General features: G+C 39.5%; 1 protein-coding gene across 1 annotated transcript in view; it reads left to right on the top strand.

Moving 5' to 3' along the window:
• Nucleotides 1-15,000, top strand: part of LOC137645595 (laminin subunit alpha-1-like) — a 497,060-nt gene that overhangs the window by 132,374 nt on the left and 349,686 nt on the right. The gene's annotated exons all lie outside the window — the stretch shown is intronic.

Genomic DNA, 15,000 nt, shown 5'->3' with positions numbered 1-15,000 from the left:
CAAAGGGCCTCGGTTAGATTTCGCTAGTTGTCTCTATCTTGAGCTTTTAAATCAATACTTCTCCATTCATCATCTCCCATTTCACGCTTCATAGTCCTCAGCCATTGCCTTATTGCCTTATTTTTTGTTTGGGTTCCCCCAGGTCCCTCAGTGTGAGGCACCTCGTATATCCACCAGAGAGTTGCTAATACATCTTCCGGTGTATTTTGCATCTTCCAGTCTTGGATGGTCTGGGATGCATCTTAGGTATTTATCGAGCTGATTTTTAAACGCATCTACGCTCACTCCTGATATGTTTCTTAGATGAGCTGGCAGCACATTAATAGTCGCTGCATTATCGATGCTGGTGCGTAGTGGATTAATGTCCTGTGCGCCTTTCTCAGTTTACCTGGAATGCTTTTTGGCACTATTAATCTACCTCTGCTTGCTCTTTCTGATACTTTAAGCTCCATGATGTTTTCAGCAATTCCTTCTATTTGCTTCCATGCTTGTATTATCATGTAACGTTCTCTTCTCCTTTCTAGACTGTATAGTTTTAAAAATTGCAGTCTTTCCCAGTAATCAAGGTCCTTAACTTCTTCTATTCTAGCAGTATAGGACCTTTGTACACTCTCTATTTGCGCAATATCCTTTTGGTAGTGTGGGTACCATATCACATTGCAGTACTCGAGTGTACTACGCACATAAGTTTTGTAAAGCATAATCATGTGTTCAGCTTTTCTTGTTTTAAAGTGTCTGAATAACATTCCCATTTTTGCTTTACATTTAGCCAACAGTGTTGCTATTTGGTCGTTGCATAACATATTCCTATTTAAAATTACACCAAGGTCTTTAATTGCTTCCTTGTTTGTGATTGTCTCATTATTAGGTCCCTTGTATGCATACACCATTCCTTCTCTGTTTCCATAATTTATTGATTCGAATTTATCGGAGTTAAATACCATCCTATTTATCTCCGCCCATTCATATATTTTGTTTAGATCTCTTTGTAGTGAGTTCCTATCTTCATCACAAGTAATTTCTCTACTTATTCTTGTGTCATCGGCGAAACTTCTCACTACGGAGTTTTCAACATCACAGTCTATGTCTGAGATCATAATAACAAATAGCAGTGCAGCTAATACCGTACCTTGGGGCACATCAGATATTACCTGGGCTTCATCTGATTTCTCGTCATTTGCAACCACTATCTGTTTTCTGTTTTGCAGGAATTCTTTTACCCATTTTCCTATCTTTCCCACAATATTATGCTTTCTCATTTTTTTCTCCAATATGTTATGGTCTACCTTGTCAAAGGCTTTTGCAAAATCTAGATAGATCACATCTGTGTCTTTTTCATTTATCATATTATTGTATATGTTTTCATAGTGAGCTATCAGTTGGGTCTGTGTACTTTTTCCAGGTACGAAACCGTGTTGACCCATATTAAACAAATTATTTTTGACCAAATGGTTCATTATTTTCTTTTTTATTACCCTCTCATACACTTTCATAATATGTGATGTTAGACTAACAGGTCTATAATTGCTTGCCTCTAGTCTTGATCCACTTTTGAAGATAGGGGTTATATAAGCTAATTTATGTTTAACATATATCTCGCTCATATCTATACTCTGTCTTAGCAGTATTGCAAGTGGCTTCGCGATAGTGTTTGCAGTTTTTTTTAACATAATCGCTGGAACTCCATCTGGTCCGGCTGCCGATCCATTTTTAATTTCGTTTATAGCCGTAACAACTCTTCTAGCACCTTGTGGAGCCCAGTTGAAAGTTTGGTGAACTAATCTCTCTTGGGACCAAACCATCTCCATCTACCCCTTACTGTGATCTCATCCACATGTGGCGCTCGAGTAATCTCTCTTATAGTTTCATTTCTAATCCTGTCCTGCCATTCAACTCCCAATATTCTTCTGAGGGCTTTGGTCTCATAGCATTTTTTACATAAACCTTGTAAATTAACAATTTATACATCTTGATTTTGTTACTAGTTACTCAAAAACAGTTAATAATCCTAGTGACTTCTGACATCCGTCAATTTAGTCACCGTTGTTCGTTCATTTGTTTGTTTGCTTAGTGTTTGGATTATTGAATTTCGTCTCCTGGGATGAGCAGTGCCTGAGAGTCAAGTATATACCTATCAAATATTAATCTTTATTAGAATGTACTCGAAAAAAGTTGTATACGCATACCTCTCTCTCTCTCTCTCTCTCTCTCTCTCTCTCTCTCTCTCTCTCTCTCTCTCTCTCTCTCTCTCTCTCTCTCTCTCTCTCTCTCTCTCTAATATATATATATATATATATATATATATATATATATATATATAATATATATATATATATATATATATATATATATATATATATATATATACACACATACATACATACATACGTGTGTATAAGATATATTTTTACATGTAAAATCCTAGGTTTATTCACACACACGAAGATATAGATGTGTATAAATATAATATACATATATATTTGTGCATAATCTACCGCTATCTATTTATATATCTACATACATGTGTATACACCGTATATATATATATATATATATATATATATATATATATATATATATATATATATATATATATATATATATATATATATATATATATATATATATATATATATATGTGTGTGTTATATACTCTCAGAGGAAGAAAGCAGCAGATCACATATCACCATGTAAATTATATTTGCATTCCCATCCCGGCAATCTTGTGAACGCTAGCACAGAAGGAAAACTAAACCTGGCCCACGGTTGGTGTCGGCTCAGAATGATCAGTACCCAAAACCAGCGGACCGGAAAATAACACAGTTTGTATCTTGAGGTAGCACAGTAGCAGCCTCTTTTAATTGACCTACGGAGATGACATGCCTCCCCACCCACCCACCCACCTACAATCACACCCACCCATACGCCCATTTCCATGCCCTCCATTATTGCTCACACCCACTCGCCCAAGGGCAGGAAGGGAAAGTTTTAAGCATGACTGCCAAGTGAAATGAGTGTCTGAGATTACCCGCTGTGGTTGGGCAGCGTTGAATATTCGTCTCTTCTTAACCCCTTGTAGACCTCGGGTATAATTCCTGCCTTAAATCTCTAGCATACATCCAGAGGCTTTATTCTCATCTTAAAATGTATTATTTTGATTGTTTATTACTTCTCTTGTAGTTAATTAATTTCCTTGTTTCCTTCCCTTAATGGGATGTTTTTCCCTGTTGGAGCCCTTGTTATAGTATCTTGCTTTCCAACTAGGGTTATAGCTTGGCTTGTAATAATAATAATAATAATAATAATAATAATAATAATAATAATAATAATAATAATAATAACAGCACTAGTAAAGCAACTTTTGAGTGGATTCGAATAGAGTTATAGATGCCAGATAATGCGAAAAAAATCTGCTTTATAAAGAAAACTGTAGCTTCAATCGGTCATTATAGTAGTCTTACAGTTGTTCCTTTAATACCATATTCCAGTAAAAAAGAATATCCATTATTGCTCACAAAACTTTATTGACTAGGAGATATATACATTGATCTTTGGTATAGATAATTCTCCATTATTTTACCAACAGTCACTCGTTATATTTTTTTCCAGTTTATCGTTAGTTTTACAGTAAAGTACCTTTACTTAATTTTCCATACTCCAAGGCAACATAAGTTTCATTGACCACACATTCCTATAGTGAGAATAGTAATCCACTCCTCAAAATATTTGCTATGCGGTTTGGTATCTTACATCGATGTAAAAATCATGAGCTTATTGTTAGGAAAAGGATATTAACAGTTCTAGCAACCTGGGTAACTAACATTGAATTGGGCAAGCTTCTACTACTATACAGTAGTCAATTCTTTTTAGTGAGGCTTATTTGCACAGACTCGCAGGGGTGCCCTTTTAGGTCGGAAAAGTTTCCTGATCGCTGATTGGTTGGACAAGAAAATTCTAATCAATCAGATAGCAGGCAACTTTTCCGAGCTACAAGGGCACTCCTGCGAGTCGGTGCAAATGCGCCTCATTTAAAAAAAACAAATGAGTATAGTTAGTTAGTAACTTGGTTAGTAGGTCTCTGATCACCCATGCATGTCTCAGTTTCTCACAATTTTCTGCTCTCTCTCTCTCTTTCTCTCTCTCTCTCTCTCTCTCTCTCTCTCTCTCTCTCTCTCTCTCTCTCTCTCTCTTCACGCTTGGCCCAAATCAGTCCAGAGGTAACGGATACAAAGTGGAATTGAAAAGATACAAAATCAGTCAATGTGGCAATTTCTTTACATACAAAATAGCAAATACTTGGAATAGACTTTCAGCGGATGTAGTAAACAGTAACACGGTAAGCAGGATCATAAGAACTCTATAAATGCTTAAACTAAATCGCTCTACCAGAGAGCAAATGGAATCTTCCTGGATGGCTTAAAAGCGTTCTCTCTCTCTCTCTCTCTCTCTCTCTCTCTCTCTCTCTCTCTCTCTCTCTCTCTCTCTCTCTCTCTCTCTCTCTCTCTCCTTTTTATGAAAAGCGTTTCTCCAGAAGTAAAAACTTTGAAACTGTCTCCTTTGTTTTTATATTCTGTCCAACGTGTATTGTATGTGTTGGGAAAATGTATATGTTTTAGATCTCTTTTTTTGGATTTTTTGTTTTTATATTTTTTTTTCTGCTGCTGCTGTTTCAGCCACTTCTCCTCCTTTTCTTCTTTTTCCTGCTGCTTTTGCTGCCTCTTTTTTTGGATTTTTTTTGTTTTATATATTTTTTTCTTTAATTTTTTTTTCTTTTTGCTGCTGCTGCTGCTGCTGCTTCAGCCACTTCTCCTCATTCTCTTCTTTTTACTGCTGCTTTTGCTGCCTTTTTTCTTGGATTATCTTGTTTTTATATATATATATATTTTTTTTTTTTTTTTTTTTTTTTTTTTTTTTTTTTTTTTTTTTGCTGCAGCTGCTGCTGCTTCAGCCACTTCTCCTTCAGCCACTTCTCCTTCTCCTCTTTCTCCTGCTACTTTTGCTGCCTCTTTTTTTTTGGATTTTTTTTTATACATTCTTTTTTTTTATTGCTGCTGCTGCTGCGGCTGCTTTAGCCACTTCTCCTCTTGCTCCTGCTGCTTTTGCTGCCCTTTTATTTTTTTTAATTTTTTTTGGCTGCTGCTACTGCTTCAGCCACTTCTCCTCCTCTTTCTCCTGCTGCTTTTGCTGCCCTTTTATTTTTTTTTTATTTTTTATTATTTTTTTTTTTTTGCTGCTGCTGCTGCTGCTGCTGCTGCTTCAGCCACCTCTCCTCTTTTTCCTCTTGCTCCTGCTGTTTTTGCTGCCTTTCTTTTTTTGGATCTTTTTGCTTTTATATATATTTTTTTTTTTGCTGCTGCTGCTTCAGCCACTTATCCTCCTTCTCCTCTTTCTCCTGCTGCTTTTGCTGCCTCTTTTTTTTTGGGGGATTTTTTTGTTTTTATAATTTTTTTTTCTTTTTTTGTTTAGCTGCTGCTGCTGCTGCTGCTGTTTCAGTCACTTCTCTTCCTTCTCTTCTTTTTCCTGCTGCTTTTGCTGCCTCTTTTTTTATTTTATTTTTTTTTTTGTGGGGGGGGGGGGGCTGCTACTGCTGCTGTTTCAGCCAATTCTCCTCCTTTTCTTTCTCCTGCTGCTTTTGCTTCCTCTTTTTATTGGATTTTTTTGCTTTTATTTTTTTTCTTTGCTGCTGCTTCAGCCACTTATCCTCCTTCTCCTCTTTCTCCTGCTGCTTTTGCTGCCTCTTTATTTTATTTTTTTTCTTTTTTTTTTATTAGCTGCTGTTGCTTCAGCCACTACTCTTTCTTCTCCTCTTTCTCCCGCTGCTTTTGCTGCTTCTTTTTTTTGTGGATTCTTTTGTTTTTTATGTATTTTTTTTTTTTAGCTGCTGCTTCTGCTTATGCCACCTCTCCTCCTCCTCTTCTTTTTCCTGCTGCTTTTGATGCCTCTATCTTTGGATTTTTTTGTGTTTATATATATAATTTTTTTTCTGCCTCAGCCACTTCTCCTTTTCTTCTTTTTCTGCTGCTTTTGCTGCCTCGCCATTGGATCTTTTTGTTTGCGTATTTTTTTTAATTTTTTTTTTCTGCAGCTGCTGCTGCTGCTTCAGCCACTTCTCCTTTTCCTGCTGCTTTCGCTGCCTCTTTTTTTTTTTTTTCTGCTGCTTCAGCCACTTCTCTTCTTTTTACCTGCTGCTTTTGCCGCCTCTTTTTTTTTTTGGGATTTATTTTGTTTTATTTTGGTTTTATTTTCTTTTTGCTGCCGCTTCAGCCACTTCTCCTCCTTCTCTTATTTATCCTGCTGCTCTTGCTGCCCCCTTTTATATATATATGTATATATATATATATATATATATATATATATATATATATATATATATATATATATATATATATATATATATATATATATTTTTTTTTTTTTTTTTTTTGCTGCTGCTTCAGCCACTTCTCCTTCTCTTCTTTTTCCTGCTGCTTTTGCTGCCTCTTTTTTTATTCTTTCTCATTTTATTTCTTTTTTTTTCTTGCTGCTGTTTCAGCCATTTCTCCTTCTCTTCTTTTTTCTGCTGCTTTTGCTGCCCCTTTTTTTTAGATTTTTTTTATATACTTTTTTTTTCTTTTTTTGCTGCTGCATCAGCCACCTCTCCTCTTTCTTCTCTTTCTCCTGCTGCTTCTGCTGCCTCTTTTTTTTTTTTTTTTATTTCTTTGCTTCTATATATATATATATTTTTTTTTTTTTGCGCTGTTGCTGCTGCTTCTCCTCCTTTTCCTCTTTTTCCTGCTGCTTTTACTGCCTCTTTTTTGGGAGGGATTCTTTTGTTTTTATAATTTTTTTTTGTTCTTTTTTTTTTTTTTTTTTGCTGCTACTGCTGCTTCAACCACTTCTCCTCCTTCTCCTCTTTCTCCTGCTGCTTTTGCTGCCTCTTTTTTTAAATTATTTTTTTATATTTTTTTTTTCTTTTTTGCTGCTGCTGCTGCTGCTTCAGGCACTCCTCCCTCTCCTCCTCCTCTGACTGCTGCCTCTCTCTCTCTCTCTCTCTATTTTTTTTTCTTTTTATTTTTGCTGCTGCAGCCACTGCTCCTCAATGTCCTCCTCTTCTTGCTGCTGCTGCTGCTGCTGCTGCTGCTGCTGCTGGTGTTGTTTCTGCTATTGCTGGCTTTTTTTTCGGATTTTTTTTTCTTTCCTGCTGCCTAATTTTTTTTATTTTTTTTGTTTTTATCATTTTGTGAGTTTTGTAGTTATATAATTTTATGGGTTTTCATAATTTTATTTTTTTTTTAATTTTTTGTTGCTGCCGTTCTTACTGCTTTTTCTCTTCCTGCTTCTCCTTCTCATGTAGCTGCCGTTTTTTTTTTTTTTTATTATTGTTTTAATATTTGTTCTGGATTTTATAGTTTTAATATTTTGGGGGGATTTTTTAGCTTTTTATATTTATGGGGGATTTTATATTATTTGCTCTTCACCTTCACCTTCTCAAAGGATTAAGCTTTTTCCCCAGCCTGATTTCTTTGGTCCCCCTAAAGACTTGACCGCATACTAGAAGAACCTTGCCTCCTCCCCTCTGCAGAGCCAGTCTTCTAGGTTATTCCCCCAGAACCACCCGAAGGTTAGTATCCGAAAGAATAGATCTAGATATCTGACCATTTGTTCACCTGACGAAGCCCCTGTACGACCCCACCAGGGAACATAGCATACTAGAAAAAGACAAGGTTTTTCCCTCTGCAGAGCAAGTCCTCTTAGGTATTCCACGTCCATCAAACCGGGTAGTGGAGCCAAGCATCCCTTAAGCACTTGCTGGATATTTTATCCAAAAAGATATGGTCCTTTTCTCTCCATTCGTCATAGTCCATCAACTTGATCTTTCCAGCTTAGTCCATCCATTACCCGATGATGTAGAGCTTGTACCATCTGCATAAAAAAAAAAAAAAGGTTACGTTATCTCTCTTCTTTTCCAAAGTCCATCAAATTTATCCTTCCAGTGGGTCTTACCTAAGAAAAATTATGTACTTACAAATGTAAACTAAAACTATTACTTTTCTCAAAACTCAATTGAAACTTATTCTAAGAATATATTCCACTATATTTTTTGTATTTTTTCATTTTTTTCTAATGATTTTTTAGTTTTTTTCTGTTTTTTTTTTTTTATATTTTTTGGGGTTTTTATTGTTTTATATTTTTTTCTATTTTTTTTCATCGTTCAGGAAGGACTTTTTATTTACATATTCCTGAACAATTTTCCAAACATATCAAACAAATTCCCGAACGATATTACATGATTCCACTGGTGAGATTGTCCCCCTGTTGGTGCATAATAGTAGTAGTGCTGACGTTGATCCCCTCTTGGTTCGAAATGGAAGTTCTGCCGACGTTGGTCCCCTCTTGGTTCGAAATGGAAGTTCTGCCGACGTTGGTCCCCTCTTGGTTCGAAGTGGCAGTTCTGCCGACGTTGGTCCCCTCTTGGTTCGAAATGGAAGTTCTGCCGACGTTGGTCCCCTCTTGGTTCGAAGTGGAAGTTCTGCCGACGTTGGTCCCCTCTTGGTTCGAAGTGGAAGTTCTGCCGACGTTGGTCCCCTCTTGGTTCGAAGTGTCAGTTCTGCTGACGTTGGTCCCCTCTTTGTTCGAAGTGGAAGTTCTGCCGACGTTGGTCCCCTCTTGGTTCGAAGTGGCAGTTCTGCCGACGTTGGTCCCCTCTTGGTTCGAAGTGGCAGTTCTGCCGACGTTGGTCCCCTCTTGGTTCGAAGTGGCAGTTCTGCCGACGTTGGTCCCCTCTTGGTTCGAAGTGGCAGTTCTGCCGACGTTGGTCCCCTCTTGGTTCGAAGTGGCAGTTCTGCCGACGTTGGTCCCCTCTTGGTTCGAAGTGGCAGTTCTGCCGACGTTGGTCCCCTCTTGGTTCGAAGTGGCAGTTCTGCCGACGTTGGTCCCCTCTTGGTTCGAAGTGGCAGTTCTGCCGACGTTGGTCCCCTCTTGGTTCGAAGTGGCAGTTCTGCCGACGTTGGTCCCCTCTTGGTTCGAAGCCCCTCTTAGTTCGAAATGGAAGTTCTGCCGACGTTGGTCCCCTCTTGGTTCGAAGTGGCATTTCTGCCGACGTTGGTCCCCTCTTGGTTCGAAGTGGCAGTTCTGCCGACGTTGGTCCCCTCTTGGTTCGAAATGGCAGTTCTGCCGACGTTGGTCCCCTCTTGGTTCGAAATGGAAGTTCTGCCGACGTTGGTCCCCTCTTGGTTCGAAATGGCAGTTCTGCCGACGTTGGTCCCCTCTTGGTTTGAAATGGCAGTTCTGCCGACGTTGGTCCCCTCTTGGTTCGAAATGGCAGTTCTGCCAACGTTGGTCCCCTCTTGGTTCGAATTGGAAGTTTTGCCGACGTTGGTCCCCTCTTGGTTCGAAATGGAAGTTCTGCCGACGTTGGTCCCCCTGTCCTGGCTGTTGTCTTGGGCGTTGTCGGAGAAGCTCTGCATCGTATGCCCTTCTGCTTTGATCATCCGTCAGAACAATTTTAGCATTAACCACCTTTCTGAACTTCTCCTCGAATGCCTCCTGTATAAAGGAAGGCTTGTCCCTGTGTCTGTCCGGATGTAACTTCATGGACAAGCCTTTGAAGGCTTTTAAAACGTCTGCCCTGGTGGCCGTCTGACCCACACCCAAAACCTCATAATGGCTTTGGCTCTCCCATTTCTTCTTAAGTGCCTTAGTATCTTCAATGAATTTCAAACATTCCGTAGATCCCCCAACTTTCCTCGAAGTTTCGAAGTCATTCATGGCAGCGTCGAAAAGGCCAAGTTTGAGAAGGTGCTTCCCTCGAAGCATGTAGGCTCGGCATCCTTTAAGACCTTTATCGACGGCTTGACAACAGTCCAATACGATATCCATGTCCTGAGGGTTTCCGGTGGCTGCGTTCGCCTCAGCCCGAAGGATGTGCAGAAGAGCGGTTTGTTCTTTGTTGTCCGAATCTATTGCCAAGGCATCTGTAAAATTGGACATGGCCTCATCGAACCTTTTATTTTTATGAGCCAATAACCCATCGTTTAATAACTTTCCCCGCTGATCTTCTTTCTTTGTATTTTCCGTTTCCTTCTTACACTCGTTCTTAATTTCTTCATTCTTCGGCTGTTCGTTTCCCTTAAAGTCTCTCTTGACGGACTCCTTTTCCTTTTCTTGATCAGAAGTCTTCTCAGCCTTCATGTTTTCTTTCGCCCGTTTCTCGGCCTTCATGTTTTCTTTCGCCTGTTCCTCGGCCTTCATGTTTTCTTTCGCCTGTTTCTCGGCCTTCATGTTTTCTTTCGCTCGTTCCTCGGCCTTCATGTTTTCTTTCTCCTGTTTCTCGGCCTTCATGTTTTCTTTCGCTCGTTCCTCGGCCTTCATGTTTTCTTTCGCCTGTTCCTCGGCCTTCATGTTTTCTTTCGCCTGTTCCTCGGCCTTCATGTTTTCTTTCGCCTGTTTCTCGTCCTTCATGTTTTCTTTCGCTCGTTCCTCGGCCTTCATGTTTTCTTTCGCCTGTTTTTCGGCCTTCATGTTTTCTTTCGCCCGTTCCTCGGCCTTCATGTTTTCTTTCGCCCGTTCCTCGGCCTTCATGTTTTCTTTCGCCCGTTCCTCGGCCTTCATGTTTTCTTTCGCCCGTTCCTCGGCCTTCATGTTTTCTTTCGCCCGTTCCTCGGCCTTCATGTTTTCTTTCGCCCGTTCCTCGGCCTTCATGTTTTCTTTCGCCCGTTCCTCAGCCTTCATGTTTTCTTTCGCCCGTTCCTCGGCCTTCATGTTTTCTTTCGCCCGTTCCTCGGCCTTCGTGTTTTCTTTCGCCCGTTTCTCGGCCTTCATGTTTTCTTTCGCCCGTTTCTCTGCCTTCATGTTTTCTTTCGCCCGTTTCTCGGCCTTCATGTTTTCTTTCGGCCGTTCCTCGGCCCTCATGTTTTCTTTCGCCCGTTCCTCGGCCTTCATGTTTTCTTTCGCCCGTTCCTCGGCCCTCATGTTTTCTTTCGCCCGTTCCTCGGCCTTCATGTTTTCTTTCGCCCGTTCCTCGGCCTTCATGTTTTCTTTCGCCCGTTCCTCGGCCTTCATGTTTTCTTTCGCCCGTTCCTCGGCCTTCATGTTTTCTTTCGCCCTTTCCTCGGCCTTCATGTTTTCTTTCGCCCGTTCCTCGGCCTTCATGTTTTCTTTCGCCCGTTCCTCGGCCTTCATGTTTTCTTTCGCCCGTTCCTCGGCCTTCATGTTTTCTTTCGCCCGTTCCTCGGCCTTCATGTTTTCTTTCGCCCGTTCCTCGGCCTTCATGTTTTCTTTCGCCCGTTCCTCGGCCTTCATGTTTTCTTTCGCCCGTTCCTCGGCCTTCATGTTTTCTTTCGCCCGTTCCTCGGCCTTCATGTTTTCTTTCGCCCGTTCCTTGGCTTTCATGTTTTCTTTCGCCCGTTTCTCGGCCTTCATGTTTTCTTTCGCCTGTTTCTCGGCCTTCATTTTTTCTTTCGCCTGTTTCTCTGCCTTCATGTTTTCTTTCGCCTGTTCCTCGGCCTTCATGTTTTCTTTCGCCTGTTCCTCGGCCTTCATGTTTTCTTTTGCCCGTTCCTCGGCCTTCATGTTTTCTTTCGCCCGTTTCTCGGCCTTCATGTTTTCTTTCGCCTGTTTCTCGGCCTTCATGTTTTCTTTCGCCCGTTCCTCGGCCCTCATGTTTTCTTTCGCCTGTTCCTCGGCCTTCATGTTTTCTTTCGCCTGTTCCTCGGCCTTCATGTTTTCTTTCGCCTGTTCCTCGGCCTTCATGTTTTCTTTCGCCTGTTTCTCGGCCTTCAGTTGGATTACTTCGTCCCTCAATTGTTCCTTTTGTGCTTGAGTTGTCTCATTTTCAGTTTTAAGAATCTCAAGTAACCTTAACTGTTTCTTCAGCTCAAGATCTTTCTTGGCGCATTCTTTCAAGAGATTTTGGTAATCCGACGCCATCTTTGCATTCAGCTTCTCTTGCTCCTCTTTCTCTGCATTCAATTCATCTACCTTATTTTTCCATATAATTATATGATCCTTTTGGAATTTCTTCGGTCCCTTATTCCCAGGTTTAAGAATTTCCAGTAACCTTTCCTGTTGTTTCAACTGCTCATCTTTTTTGGCGCACTCTGTCTTCAGATTTTCATATTCTGACTCCAATTATTCTTTTTCTGCCTTTAGGTCTTCTTCTTGATTTCTCAATATATTTACTGGATCCTTTCGCAAATTTTTCTGTCCATTATTTTCTGTTTTAACATTTTCCAACAACTTTTTCAGTTCTTTCATTTGAAGATCTTTGTCATTGTTCGCCTTTTCGAGATTTTGATAATCAGACTCCATTTTAGCTTTCAGCCTTTCTTGTTCGTCTTTTTCTCTCCTCAATTCAACCACTTCATTTACCAATTGTTTTAGGTGTTCAGTTTTCTGATTCTGAACTTTCTTCAGGGTTTCATTTTCAGTTTTTAGAATTTCAAGTAACTTTTCTTTTTCGATGCACTCATTTTGCAATTCACTTTTTTCATTTTGAACTTTATTGATTAATTCCTTTTCAGTTTTTAGATTTTTCAGCAATTTTTCCTGTTCCTTCATCTTGAGATCTTTTTGGACGCAATCATTTTCTAGTTGTTTTATTTTTTCATTCAATATCTTCTTAATACCTTCCTTTTCTTTTTTAATAGTTTCCTGTTCCTTCTGTTCCTTCATCTTGAGATCTTTTTCGGCTCCTTCAATTTTCAAGCCTTTGAATCTCAGTCTCTTTCTGAGCTATCAGTTTTTCTTGCGTGGATTCCTCTGTCTTCAATTCTGGAACACCTTCGCCTTCTTTAGTCATCCTTCTCGTAGCCAACATAATTCCACCGAATATGGCGCCAGCAGCAGCCAAACCGAGGTAAGAAATGTTTTTGTTTCCACGAGAAAGTATTTCTTCCACTCCTCCAACGTTGAATTCGCGGAGCAGTTTGCCAACGAACCATATTCTTCTCAACTGGTCGTTGAATCTCAAAGCTTCTGCTCCCATTTGCCGCAAAGCAAGTTCACACCCATGTAGTTCCTCACGGGCTTTCCAAAAGCCCCCTATCCAAGGACAGCGCTGCAGCCACCGACCGAAGAATCCTTCCTTTGGGGCGACTGCCCGACACTCTTCAAAACGCGGCGCCTCTGGTAGAAGCCACGAAAACCATTTAAAGACAAGGGAATCCTGTAGAGTTCGCAGCTGTTCCTGAAGAGTTCGCAGCTGTCCCTGAAGATTTAACGTCATTTCCTCGCATGCAGCATTCCGTTCTTGGATAACAGAAGCTGCATTTTGAGGCAAGTTGTATATTCCTTGAATAAATTCTCCAATCATATTCATCCCTACACCAAACAATTGATTCAATTTATTAGCCATATCTTATATACCGATCTTGAGGTTCGTATCAGCCTTGATTTGAAAAAAAGTGAAGGTAAGTCTTCAGAGGACTCTGAAGACTTTTCAGCTCCCTGGAGACATTTTTCAAATCACCGACTCCAACGACAGTTTTGTGTGTGTGTGTGTGTGTGTGTGTGTGTGTGTGTATGTGTGTGTGTATGTATGTGTGTTAAGGATTACTTAATGACCAGTATTGTGCGTTTGAGGACATACATACATACATACGTAATGGAAAAGAGAATTTTCCCTTCGCCTCCTTTCCACCCGAAAGACGATATTAACTAAAGAAATAATAATAATAATAATAATAATAATGATAATTTTCTTTTATCCAATATAATTGAAATGCTACTCAAGGCACTAGGAGAGTTGGAAGTCCTAGGCCTACATGGCAGAGGACTATGAAGCGAGAAGTAGATGATGAATTGAGAAGTATGGAATTAAAAGCTCAAGATAGAGACGACTGACGAAATCTAACCGAGGCCTTTTCCCTCAGTAGGCGTAGGAGGAGATGATGATGATGATGACGATTAAAATGTTATCATTTTAAATAAATTTTTCTATCGAGTATTTGGTAATAATTATATCTTTACATAATTTCTTTTGAAAGAATTACTAGAAATAAAAGTAAGCAACCTCATACAAATGGAATTCAACTCCATGGAATTATCTACATTTTGGATTAGCCGTAACAAAGAGTTCCCTCTTGCACGTTTAGAAGCAGAAAAAAAATGCTTTCAACATTTGGTTCAACTTACATTAGTCAGGCTGGGTTTGCTGCTATTTTGACCATCCGGAGCAAGGAGAGAAATAGATTGAACCCAGAGAATAACATCAGATGTGCCCTTACGAAACTATCTCCTCGCATTACTGGAATGATCTCAAACCCAAGTTGTATTTTTTCACACTTCTGAAGGTTTTTTAAATACACACATACACACACACACACACACACACACACACACACACACACACATATATATATATATATATATATATATATATATATATATATATATATATATATATATATATATATATATATATATATATATATATATATACTACCGCTAGAGAGTTATGGGGTCCTTTGGCTGGTCAGACAGTACTACATTGGATCCTTCTCTCTGATTACGGTTTTTTCCCTTTGCCTTCACAGACACCGACTAGTCTGGCCTCTTCTTTACAGATTTTCCTCTGTCCTCATATATCTGACAAAACTGAGATTACCAAACAATTCTTCTTTTCTCAATGGGTTAACTACTGCAATGTAATTGTTCAGTGGCTACTTTCTTCTTGGTTAGGGTAGAAGAGACTCTTTAGCTATGGCAAGCAGCTCTTCTAGGAGAAGGACACTCCAAAATCAAACCATTGTTCTCTAGTCTTGGGTAGTGCCATAGCCTCTGTACCATGGTCTTCTACTGTCTTGGAATAGAGTTCTCTTGCTTGAGAGTACACTCGGACACACTGTTCTATCTGGTTTCCCTTCCTCTTGTTTTGTTAAACTTTTTATAGTTTATATAGGAAATATTTATTTTAATATTGTTACTATTCTTAAAATATTTTAATTTTCTTTTTTTTTTCTTTCCTCACTGGGCTATTTTCCCTGTTGGGGCCCCTGGGCTTATAGCATCCTGCTTTTCTAA

Source organism: Palaemon carinicauda, chromosome 8, assembly GCF_036898095.1.
Source record: "Palaemon carinicauda isolate YSFRI2023 chromosome 8, ASM3689809v2, whole genome shotgun sequence".
NCBI lineage: Eukaryota > Metazoa > Arthropoda > Malacostraca > Decapoda > Palaemonidae > Palaemon > Palaemon carinicauda.
Note: the sequence above shows the minus strand (reverse complement) of the source record. Positions and strands in the feature narration are given on the sequence as shown.